This window comes from Taeniopygia guttata, chromosome 30 (genome assembly GCF_048771995.1).
Source record: "Taeniopygia guttata chromosome 30, bTaeGut7.mat, whole genome shotgun sequence".
In the NCBI taxonomy this organism is placed as follows: Eukaryota; Metazoa; Chordata; class Aves; order Passeriformes; family Estrildidae; genus Taeniopygia; species Taeniopygia guttata.
The window spans coordinates 7448372-7460464 of record NC_133055.1 but is presented as its reverse complement, the minus strand read 5'-3'; the positions used below and the strand labels follow the sequence as shown (position 1 = coordinate 7460464).

General features: G+C 51.6%; 1 pseudogene; it reads right to left on the bottom strand.

Annotated features, from left to right (window-relative positions):
• Window positions 1-12093, bottom strand: part of LOC100230077 (uncharacterized) — a 674623-nt pseudogene that overhangs the window by 500806 nt on the left and 161724 nt on the right.

The window sequence follows — 12093 nt, the reverse complement described above, 5'->3', positions numbered from 1 at the left end:
ATAGGGAATTGATTCAGTACTGATACCTCTTGCAACAAGAACATAGATTTTGTGAGCTACAATGCAAATTATTCTCATAATTTAAACATTCACTTGTAACCCAGCTAGCGTGTCCAGTATTGGGATGAATCAAATAAAGTAGACAGTATAGTACTGATGGCAATTTCCCTTCTTCCCTGTACAAGCCACAGGCTGAGGCCAGGCTATAAGAACTCTTTGACTGAAACACTCCCGATCCTCCTGTTTGAAGTGGCAGTGTTCCTCTGCCAAGGAGGTGTCGGAGGCATCTCAGTGTTTATTCAGGCAGGGCTTAGGACCAGTGATGCAAGCTTTGCCTTATTTCTCAGTGAGGTGTTATTCTTTGTACCTGCCTTGGATCATTTGGGTCTTCCCAAACCATTACCACCCAGTCCTGGTTGGAAGTCAATTTGGTATCACCTGGTTTAGATGTGATAGTCCATTCCTCAAGTTTCTTCACAAGTCCTTTGGTTTTGCTGGCATGAATTCACCCTCTTTCCGTGGTTTGGATTGCTGCTTTAATGGTACCTGGAAAGGATTTCTTAATAACACAGTGTTAAAAGAAAAACAATACTGCATTAGCTTTTACCATTAGTTTTCTTTAAAATTTTCTGAGTTTAACTAAACTCTTTTTCTACAGCCACTTCTTCTTCTTGTAGCCAGCTGTGTTAATATTTGCAGAGACCAATTCTTCTTCCTGTGAGCTATAATTAGTTAAATAAAAAAGACCAGGCCAATTTTAACATGAGATGTATCACATCTCTTGCCTTTTACTTTTTGGGTAACATTTAACTGTTTTAGTCTTACAGACTTTAAGTCTTCAGAACAAAAGCCTTCTCTTCTTAACAACAGCAAGCAGAAAGAAAAAAGAAATCTTGCTTAAGACAATAAACCACTTTGTGAGAGTCACAATCTCTGCCTTGATCTTATCTCTACTGGTGGTCCTGTTCACAGCCTTGGGTTTAACTCTGTCCTTCCCCACTTCCCCCCCTCCTTGTTGTCACTCTGCCTAGCAGGAATGGGGGAGAACTTACAGATAGCTGTGGCTGAGGGGACCTTGGGGGTGTATTTCGCTCTCCCCTTCGCTCTCTTTCTCTCTCTCTCTCCCTTTCTCTCTCTTTCTCTTTCTTTTTCTTTTTCTCTCTTCACATTTCAGCAGCCACATTCCAATATCAGTCCACTTTCTAACATTAATTCTACATCCTGGAGAGGTGAGTCTGCCAATCACCTCTCCCCCCTTTTTCAACTTCCTTACAAAGTAAATTACTTTTGTTATGTGTGTTCTGCAGGCCTGTAATTCACGGCACCCTCCACCAAGGCTACCAGCCACTCACAGCTGACAGTGCAAAACTAAAGACTTATTTTGCTATCACAATTTTTCCATTCACAAGTTTGAAAAGGTTGCAGGAACAAAGTAAACAACAACTTACTTCCAAAGTGACCCTGCCTGCACCAAAACAAATTTAAGGCAATGCTAGTTAGTGCAATGCAATTTGCAACGAAGCCAAGGTTTGATTTGGGAAGGCCATCTGAGGACACAGAGCATGAGTTTTACAAATCTGTATTTTGAAGAGGGAATGGACAAAATATGAATAGAGTTGAGGGCAGGGGGAGGACAGCAAGTGAGGAATTTTTCTCTGCAATACTCTCTTTTTGACTGCCAGGAAACACTCTAACACTCTCTCCAAGGAGATAAAGAAAAGCTCATATAAAACAATCTACATTACATATACTACCATTCATCTACATTTACTCACTTTTATTTTTCACTAACTCTCACATACAACAAGAAGATACTTTTTACTTTCAAACAGTCTACATTACTTATCTACACCCTGAGTGCTCTTGGAATGTTAATCCCTCAACCCAGCAGGTTTGAATCCTGGATGCTCTTGGGCACTCTTATCCCTCAATCCGGCACTCCACGGGGTTCCTCTTCTTCCTAAGATCCAGTCCCAGTTTCTCTGGGAGGGATTCTCTCTTTTTTTATCACTCGCTTGGTCTCTTTACTGGCCGTTTTTCACATGAAAAAGACGAAAAGCAGCATGAGAGACTACAGCAATCACTTGGCAAGTCTGGGATACCCAGCAGCTTCTGTCAAACACATTCATTCCCCCCTTATCCGCCCCATCCCAACAAATACTCACCTATCCTTTGTCCTTGGGTCTTGGTTCTTCGTGTACACTTTAGTCTTGGGGCTAATTACTGCGGTTTTAGGGAATGCTTTCCCTTTTCTTTGTTTTATTGTCTCCTTTTGCCCATAGATCATAACCTGTGTCTGGTCACACACCAGGGGAACAGAGCGAGGCTGCCTAAATAGGGCAGGACCGGTCTTCCTCACCCTGACTCTCCCAAGGCCCCGGCAGAGAGGTGTTAAAAACCATCCTTTGCTACCATAATTGTGAAAAACGCCAATCACTTGGCTGTTAAATTTTTAATAATAATAACATGGTTATTAAAATAGTAATACAATTAGAGTAATAAAAATTTAGAGTTAGGACAATTACAAGACAATAAAAAGCAAAGAATTAAGGATGTCCAGATGCTCTGGGGCACTTAAGCCACAACAAGCATACCTTGTGAACAAAGGAATCACCCCTAAAACTACACTATTGCATATTCATATATCCTTCATGGTTATGCATACATTCTATTTAAAACAAGAAACTCTGTAATATGCCAACTATTTCCTTTAATCCCCATGGCATCTTCGAGTCTGAGCAAGGCCTGAAGAAATTAGATTCTTCTGACAAGAAAACCATAAATTCCTCTTCTTTGGAAGATTTGGGTGTTCTGTGATGGTTATGTCAAAGCGAGTATGTCATTCCTTAAAAGAAAACCCAGATACATAGTTTCTATTTTAACTACTAAAGCTTCAATTTAACTACACAACTACATTTACAGTACTATTAAAATGTTAATACAGCACTACTATTCAAACTAACATATGTGCATTTTTCACCTTGGGCGTCTCGTGGAGTATCCCCGGAAAGTACCCATCTCTGCAGGGAGCCACGTGTTTTCAATTGTAAATTAGGTCTTTCTTTCTCTGTCATCTGTGGTTTCCAGTCTTTCCCGGCTGGGTCTTCAGGTCTTTTAAAACTTTAAGAATCTTTTTCTACTAGCACAACTGACTTCATGTATATTTTACATAATCACGAATTATTCCACAATTTATATTACAATGGGGCTGCAGAGATTCCTTCTGCAGCTCCATGGGGATGCAGAGATCCCCCTGCAGGTCCGTGGGGATGCAGAGATCCCCCTGCAGCTCCATGGGGATGCAGAGATCCCCCTGCAGCTCCATGGGGATGCAGAGATCCCCCTGCAGGTCCATGGGGATGCAGAGATCCCCCTGCAGCCCCTGGAGGAGCCAGGCTGGAGCTCGGGGATGCCTGAGAGGAGGCTGTGACCCCGTGGGCAGAGGGGCCCCGCTGGAGCAGCCTGGCCTGGCAGGACCGAGCCCGTGGCACAGTGACCCACGCTGCAGCACTTGGAGGGGGCTGTGCCCCAGGGGATGGACTCGGCTCGGAGAAGTTCCTGGAGAAGTCTCGGCTGGGAGAGAGCGCAGGGTGCAGCAGGGAACGACTCCTGTCCCTGAGCAGAGGGAGAAGCCGCGGGGGATGAGCTGAGCACGGCCCCATTCCCTGTCTCCTGCCCTGCCGGGGGAGGAGGTGCAGCTGGGAGCAGGGAGGCGTGGGGAAAGCTGCATTTAAGGCTCTGCACTGACTTCTCCTTATCCTGCTCTGAGTCTTGGGAGTTTTCTGCCAGAAATCTCTTCCCTCCCCCGCTCACCCACAGGGCTTTGGGCAGGTTTCCCTTTTTTGGGAGAAATCAAAGCGAAGCACCGATGCACTAATGAGGGGCAGGAGAAGGGAGGCTCCCGGGCTTCCCGCAGAGCCGGAGGCACGGAAGGCGCAGGGCCGGGAAAGCCGTGGCGGGAGATACGGAGAAGTTTGTTTGTGTGGGCAGCTCAATCCCGCCTCGGGCCCGGGCCCGTCCCGGGGCTGTTGCTCATCTCCGGCTTTGCCCTCACGCAGCGCGGGGGGCCCTGAGAGCGCGGGGCGAGTCTGGGCCGTGCGCAGAGCCCGCCCCCAGCTCGCTGCCATTGGCCGCTGGTGCCGTCAGTCGCGGTTGCGGCGCGCTGATTGGTGGGAGCGGGGCGCAGCACGGCCCCGGCGGCGGGCTGAGGGCGGCCGTGGGCGGGCTGAGGGCGGCCGTGGGCGGGCTGAGGGCGGCCGTGGGCGGGCTGAGGGCGGCCGTGGGCGGGCTGAGGGCGGCCGTGGGCGGGCAGCGGCGCCATTGGCGCCGGGAGCGTCTGTGCGGGCCCGGGAGCGGCGGCAGCGGCCGGAGCGCGGTGAGGCGGCGTCGGCGGAGCTCGGAGGCGGCCCCGGCGCAGGTGGGAGCCGCGCTGGGTTCTGCGGGGGCTCGGGGCTGGCTGCGGGCGGAGGGGGCGGCAGGGGGCTGCGGCGGGTCGGTGGTGCCGTGTCCGGCCCGTGCCGGCCCCGGGCTGAGGGCGCGGCGGGAGCGGCTGCCCGCGGTCTCCTTCCCGCCGGGGCCTGGGCAGGAGCCGCTGCCGGAGCAGCGCTGGCTCGGCCCGGCTGCTGTGGGTAGGACCGAGGGGGCTGCCCCGCGGCCGGGAGCGTGCGGGGAAATTCCCGTCGCCGCAGGTTTCTGTGGCCGGAGGATTGCGAGGAGTCCTGTAAAAGTGACTTTATTGCCGAGCAGGGGGAGAGGCCGTGGGGCATTTGCCGTGCGCTCTCTGCCATGGTTGTAGTCCGCAGCCTCCTTTTTATCCTCATTTTCCCGGCCGCATCTCCCTCTGCCTTTGCCCACGGGCTGAGGTCCTTGGAAGGTTCAGACTTCCCGATGCGCCTGCTGCCTGTCCTCGTTAATATGCACCCTCCTTTTGTATAACAACCGATATTCATGGCTCTATTAAGCCTTTGTTCTCCTGGAAGTTCGGGAATTTAGCGGGACTTTGAGAAATTGTGTGGCTCAATTTGTGAAATTTATTGGAACTGATGGTTTGCCCCGTTACTTCCTTATCTACACGTTCCTGGCCCTATCTCCAGGCAGATTCACTCCTTGACTCTGTTTTGTTCTTCCCGGGTCCTCTTTGGTTTTGGGATTATTCTCGGTGCCCTCATTCCCTGTCCTTTTGTAGCCCTTTGTGGATCAGGAGGCCTGGCTGCCACCTGCATCCCCTGGCTCAGCTGCTAGATGAGCTGCACTGCCAAGGTGTGGAGCATGGTAAAAAGATGAGAGTTGCTGCAGCACAGAAGAGGAGAAGCAGCATTCGTTTAACCCCTGGTGTGCCGGGGAGCCACGAAAGCGTGTCCCATTCCCATCCTTCCCATGTATGGACCAATACATAAACTGCTCTCCCTTTTCCTTTGTTATCTTTTTCAGCACTCTTCCCTTGTCATCTCTTTTCCCACAGCAGTTTGAGCCATTTAGTTTTCCACAAACTCCCTTTTTTTCTGCTCACAGATAATCTGATCTCATCCCGTGGTGAAATGTTTTGTTCCTCTTTCAGTGGATTGGTCAGCAGGAAGGTCAGGAGCTGGAGCTGTCTGGGTGCTTCTTCTTTTGAGGACAGCTTTTAATCTAATGATGCCATTGAAATGATAAATGGGTTCTCTGTCTCCTGGTATGAATTGGTTTATGTTCCCAGGGGCTGGTCCATGGTGTTGTAGAATTTTTTCTGGTGGCCCTTCATCTTTTGCCCATTTCTGGGTGCTCCCTGCAGCCGGGGCTGCATCAATTGCCACATTTTTCTAATTACATCATCAAATACTTGAATTCCAACTAATTTCCCTGGACTTGTTCTAGCAAAAGCCTCAGTGCTCTGATACACCCTGTACAGCACAGACAGTGGCAGCAGATGTTGGAGTGGGCAGGGGGATGATCTCCCCCTTATTTTAGTGAAGTTTTCACAACATTCTCCATTTGCTGTTTCCCTTTGCAGCCTCAGCCATTTCTGTTTCAGAGTCAGATCCTCACCATGGGCTCTGCCTTCAGCCGTGCAGATTCCATCTGTGCAAGCAGGCAGAGCTTGGGGTGAGGGGCAGAGGGAATCAGCCAATTCCTGCCCCAGGCAAGAAGAGCCAGGTTCATTGTCTCCACTCTGCCTCTGCAGAGTTAATTTGCATTTCTAAAGCTCCTCTCCTGGGTGCCTGGAATGCAGCTTCTCTTCCAGAGCAGCCTTTAGCAGCTTCACAGCTGCCCCTCCCCACCAGCACATCCTGCTGCTATTTTTTATTTTTCCCTTCAAATCTTCTATTTATGGTTTGTGAGTTAAAGGGTCACCTTTAATTCTCTTCTAGTTTTACAAAATGCGGCTTAAAGGGGAATGTCGAAAAACCCAGGTCAAAATTTTTCTATCTCTTAGAGCAACACAAAAAAAACCACAATAAAATTCCAAGGCGATTCAGTTTTTTCTACTTCTCCTCGAAGTAAAAACTCATTCTCACATCCCTAACCGAAACCTAACCGGCAATATAGAAGTAGGAATAATCCAAAAAAATACTCTAATGCTCTAAACTTTGCGTTAAAACTGCAGGAAAAAGGAAAACTCTACCAATATGTTTAGTTTTAGAGTCAAGGCATTCCTTGATTCTGGCCAGGATGTGCAACAGAAATCATTCCATCGCCACTTAGCCCGGGTGTGCAGAGAAAATCGTTCCATGACACGTGGTTTTTACTCGATTTTTCCCTAACTCGATGCAGTCTGATCCAGTCTAAATCGATTGGTTTAATGTTCCATAGTTTCAAGTTGTGCAGGTTTTAGTATTTGGTTTCCTATTGGACCAGGATTTCTTTGCTTCTGCTGTTAATGAGGTGGGAAGTGCTGGATTTCCTTCTCAGCCTTTTGCAGACCAGGTGTCTGCAGCCCTGGCAGTGTCTGGGGTAGGTGTTGGTTGCTGTTTGCTGCTGGGGTTGATGTTTTGCTGCTGGGTGTTATCTTTGTGAGTATCTTTTGGGCCATTCCCAGTGTGTTGAGGTGTTAAACTCATCTCCATTGAGTGGTGTAACATCCCTTAACAAAACCTTTAACATTTCTTTCCCCAGGGCCAAGGCAAAGCAAGCCTGAGTAGAGAAATCAAAGGTTAACAATGTTAAAGTCTATGAGCTGGTGTATTTTGCATCAATGCCATGGCAGGCAGGGCAGTGTGTGAGTGTAAGTGAGAGCCAGAGTGGAATTGTCCCGTGCTCTTGCCCAGCAGCTGTGGCAGGGCAGGCCCAGAGAGCGCTGAAGCTGCAGCAGTGGCAGCAAGGGCTGTCCCCGGTGGCTGGAGCTGCCAAAGGAGGGTGGCCAGGCCGAGGATTTCAGCAGAGGATGTGTGGGCAGGCCCAGGGCCTTGCCCCGCTGTGGAGCCCTGGCTGCTGCTGCGCTGCCTTCAGTGCAGCTCAGTGGGGGCCTCCCATCCTCCTGCTGCAGGCGGGAAGTGCAAATCTCCGGGGCTGCAGAGACCTGGAGCCAAGGCTGAGGGGTCCCCCCGTGCTCAGCTGTGCTGGCGGCTGTTTCTGGCCTTGGGGCCACTTGGCACGGGCCACGCCACTTGGCCACCAGTGGTGCTGCTCTGCACTCCTTAGGCAGGAGCCGATGTCCTGCTTGGATGTTGGCAACAGCAAAGTGCCAAGGCACGCTCTGTGCCAGCCCAGCTTCCTGGGGGAGAGATTGCACCAGAGACAGGATTCTGGCCACAGACTGCTTTAAATGTGCATCCCTTATCTCCACCCTGCACTAGGTGGAGAATTCCCAGGGTAAGGAATTCCCAGGATCAATTCCAAGGGGAAATGATTGAATATGTGCCCTGGGTCTGGCTCTTCTTCTTGCCCAAGCCAACGGCAAAAGCCGTACCCATGGCATCTTGGTTTCTATCCCCAGCTTCCAAAGGTGTTTCTTTCTTTCCCCTTTCATTCTTTGTACCCAGCCTGAGCTCTGGGGGTGCCAGGGGTTCTGGAGGTCCCATTGTATTCCTAAAGCTGCCATAACCCCCTGGAGGATCTTTCCTGTAAAATGAGTTCTGCTCTCTGAGTCTGTTGCTTCCAAAATGCCTTTTATATTAATTACTCCTTTTAGAAATACCTTAATAAGTGATCCAGTGGTTGCTGAGCAATCAGAATTGCTTTTGCCCCCCTGTTAGGTGAGATGGTGTCACCAGAAGATATTGAAGCCTTCCTGCTCAGGGCATGTCAGTGCCAGGCTCTTACAAGCACACACAGCTGTGCCGGTTGAGCTGACCATGGGGGGTAACCTGGGCTTTGTCTGATTCCCTTTCCTCAATAACAGCGTGTCTTGGAACTCTTTTCCCTTCTGCTGCCCTTGAAGAGCCATCCACAAAGACATTTTCTGCCTCAGGCCAGGCAATGTCTCCTGAATCTCCCCCAGGCTGGGTCTGGAGCTGTGTCACTTGAATGCAGTGCTGGGTTTCTTCCCAGCCCCTCTGGGGGCTGTTTAAACAGGAGGCTGGGTTAAACCCTTCCCCTGTCCTCAGTTCTGAATCCTCCTGTGCCACTGAACAAGTTTCACACTGTAATAACCGAGCACTGCTCATCCATTGCGAGGCTCTTTTGGTTATCAAAGCTTGAACTTGATGGCAGACTGGAACAGTTGGAGATCCTGTTGTCATCAGGTTTTGGGCCTCGGTTCTCCTTCAAGCTGTGGCTGCACAATTCTGCAGACAATGAGGCCACTGTGGCCACTGGGTGAAACTTGTTGGCCCAAGAATTCCTTTGGCATGGCCCTGTTGAACATTCACCTACAATTCCAATTTCGTTTCTGAGTCTGGAAGAGCCACAGCTGAGGCATCAATATTTTGGGCTTTTCATTTTCTCAAGTTTTGCTCTCTTTCTCCTGTCCATACCACAGCATGGAGGCTGTCTGGGGTTACAAAGTCCTACAATGTTCTGGCTGGAAGACCGAATCATCAATCCAGGCGGTGTAATTCCCTGTTAATCCTCAAAATTTTTGCAGCTCCTTTTTGGTCCTGGGAAAAGTTACTTCTGAGATTGCCCTGACCCTCTCTGTGTGAATCCACCAGGAATCTTTAGTCCCTGCATTTCCCAAATATTTAACCCTTTTCTCCACCATTTGCCTTGTTTTTTCTTTTCCAATACTCAAAGGCTTTTTCTACCACTTGTTCTTGTGTTCCTCATTGGAGCCATCAGATTCCCTGACTGGCAGGATAGGAGTGCTGTAGGGAGACATCCCTGGCTCCAAAAGCCCTGCCTTTAGCAGGGACTCCATACCAGGCTGTGAGCCCTTCCTTCCCTCCCCTGGAACAGGGTGTTGCTTTTAGACACCACTTGTCCTGGTTGCTTCCAAGTAATTTGGAGAGGCTCCACATCAGATTTTCCCTCTGGGGCATCCCACACCCCTGGGTTCCACCTTCAGCACAGGCCGTGCCAGACATTTGACACAAAGGTACAGCAGCAATAGCCTCTGTATCACCTTTTACAATATTACAATGCCACCATCAAATTCCTTCCTAGTTAATAACAGTCACAGTAGGAAGAGAAAAAAATTAGTTTAGTTCAAACCACCCCCCCGCAGCTCCTAATTGAACAACTTATACCAGCTCAGCTTTCCCATTTATTCCCTTAATAATGAAAACATTCCTTTACAAGTTTCCCCCCTTAGGTGTAAGATTCAGAGTGGATGGAGAGGCCCCTGTGTCCATCAGGAGAGGCCTCCTCTGGATGCAGACCCAGCCTGGATGTTCTCCAGGGCTGCAGTGTGGTGGGTCCCCGGTGGGATGGGAGCTCAGAGAGCCCTGACAATCCATGTCCATGCAGGGGTGGACTCGCTCCTCCTGAGGGTGCTGCTGTCTGTGCTTGCAGTGTCCTTGTGGGCTGCAGCTGGAGCCCTGACTCCTTCCCAGGGGCTGTTTGGGTGGGCTCTGCCCTGGCCAGGAGGGCAATGCCTCTGCCAGGTGCTTGTGGCCGACGCAGTCCCCTGGGTGCTGGGGCCCCCTTGGGCCCTGGGGTTGGTCCCTCAGGGGCTGTGGGAACTCTGCCATGGCCTTTGCCTTCAGCTTGGGCTTTTGCTCATCCCTCCTTGCCTTCAGCTGCTGTGCCTTTGTGCCCAAGTGCTGCAGGGCCTTCTTCTGCCACTCCTGCAGCCCCGGTCACTGCCTGTGGGTGCTCATCCTCTGAGAGCTGCTGAGCTTTCTGCAAAATCTTTCCTTTCTGCAGGGACCCAAGCCAAATCCTTAACAGAAAATCCTGATCCTTCCATGTGCACTCTGCATTTCCCAGATGTTGCTTTGTTTTGCTCCTTGTGCTCAGGGTCCCCTGCACAGCCCGTGTGGCAGAGCCGGTGCCTGTCCTGCCGCAGTGTCCAAAGGCGGCCCCCCCGGCGGGCAGGGCCGGCAGCTCCCCGGGGCCGGGCAGCGGCCGGGGCGTCCCGCAGCCTCCTGGGGGCCGGGGGCCACTGCCGGCCCTGCCCGGGGCTGGTGGGCTCAGGCAGCGCCCGGCGCTGAGCCCCGGCTGCCCCACAGCCCCGGCCCGGCCCCGCAGCTCCCCACAGGCCCCCAGCCCTGCTCCCGGTCCCGCACCTCTGCGCCCGCTGCTGCCGCTGCCCACCACAGAGAAACCCCTGACATCCTGACCTCCTGCTTTTCCTCTCCTGGAAACTGGGAATTCAAAGTATCAGCTGGCAAATTGTCAGGATAAGACCCTGCTGAAAAACATCCCAATCGTGAATATTTTTCTATTCCTCCTCTTTTCCATCATCCTTTTTGTTACCACACACATTCCTCCTGCAGCTTCTTGCCTGAACCATATTGCTGCACACTCCTCTTCACCCGATCCCTTCCCAGCACACCAACACCATCCATCCCCTGTTGTCCAAATCCCTTCTCGACTTCCCTTATTGTCCCCCCTGGGTTCCATGTCCTTAATTACCTCTGGGGGAATGTGCAAACTACCTCAGCATTCTCCCAAGGGACCCTTCAGAGACATTTTGGGATCATCATCCCTTTGGCCAGGACCCCTCCCTGGCTTTCCCTTTTCTCCCCTCCATGGGTGCCCTGCCATGTTCACTCCCCGAAGATCCCAGGGCACTCACTGATGAGATTTTCAGTGCTCTCTCCCTGCTGACTCTTTACAGACCCCCCTGATGTGTCACTCGTCTGTCTCCTGGTCACTCCCGGGTCCCCAATCAATCCCTGGTGCCACCGCCAGCCAAGGGAGCCGATCACCCAAAGTGGGTGAGGCACCTTCAGCTGCTCTCCCTGCCCCAGGGTGTGCGGGAAAATTGACATCACCAGAGGTTTCTGTCCACAAAGCAGACAGAGGAGTCCTGTGAAATTAATTTCATTTCTAAAAATGGGAGAGGCCATGGGACATTCCCCATGGGATCTCTCCAATTGTTGGAGGACACAGCCTCCTTTTCATCCTAATTCTCCTGGCCACAGCTCCCTCTGCTTTCCCCACTGGCTGAAGTACTTGACAGCTACAGACTTCCCAATCCACCTACTACATACTCCCTTAATATGCTCCCTGCTTTTATATAGCAAATGATATTCATGGCTCTGTTAAGTCTTTGTTGTTCTTCTGGAAGTTCATGAATTGAGCAGGGCCTTGGCTGAGCAGCAGTCTATGTCATCAATTAATAACATTTTCTAAAACCGATTCCTTCTCCTGTCACTCCCTTGTGTACAGCTCCCTGGCCCTCTGAGCCTTCCCCAACTGGACTCCCCCCCTCGGCCCCATCGCCCCCCGAGGGGAATTTGGGGAGGTGGGAGTGGGGCAGCGCCAAGGCCGGGCCCCCCCGCGCTGTCCTGGCGGGAGCGGCTGCAGTGGGGACCGAGTGCGGGCGGGAGCGGCCGAGAGCCCAGCGCTGCCCCAGCCCGACCTGCCCCAGCTCCATCCCTGCCCCTCGGCTGGGATGCTGTGGGTCTGGGGGGAAGAGGGAGCCGGCAGTGGGTGCTGGGCCTGGGGGCAGGAGGAGAAGGGAAGGAGAAGCAGGCTTGAGGAACAGAATGGTCAAACGATGCAGGTGGCAGGAGAAGGTGGGATTGTGCAGGGGGAGGAATGGCCGGAGGAAGAGGAGTGTGAGGAAGA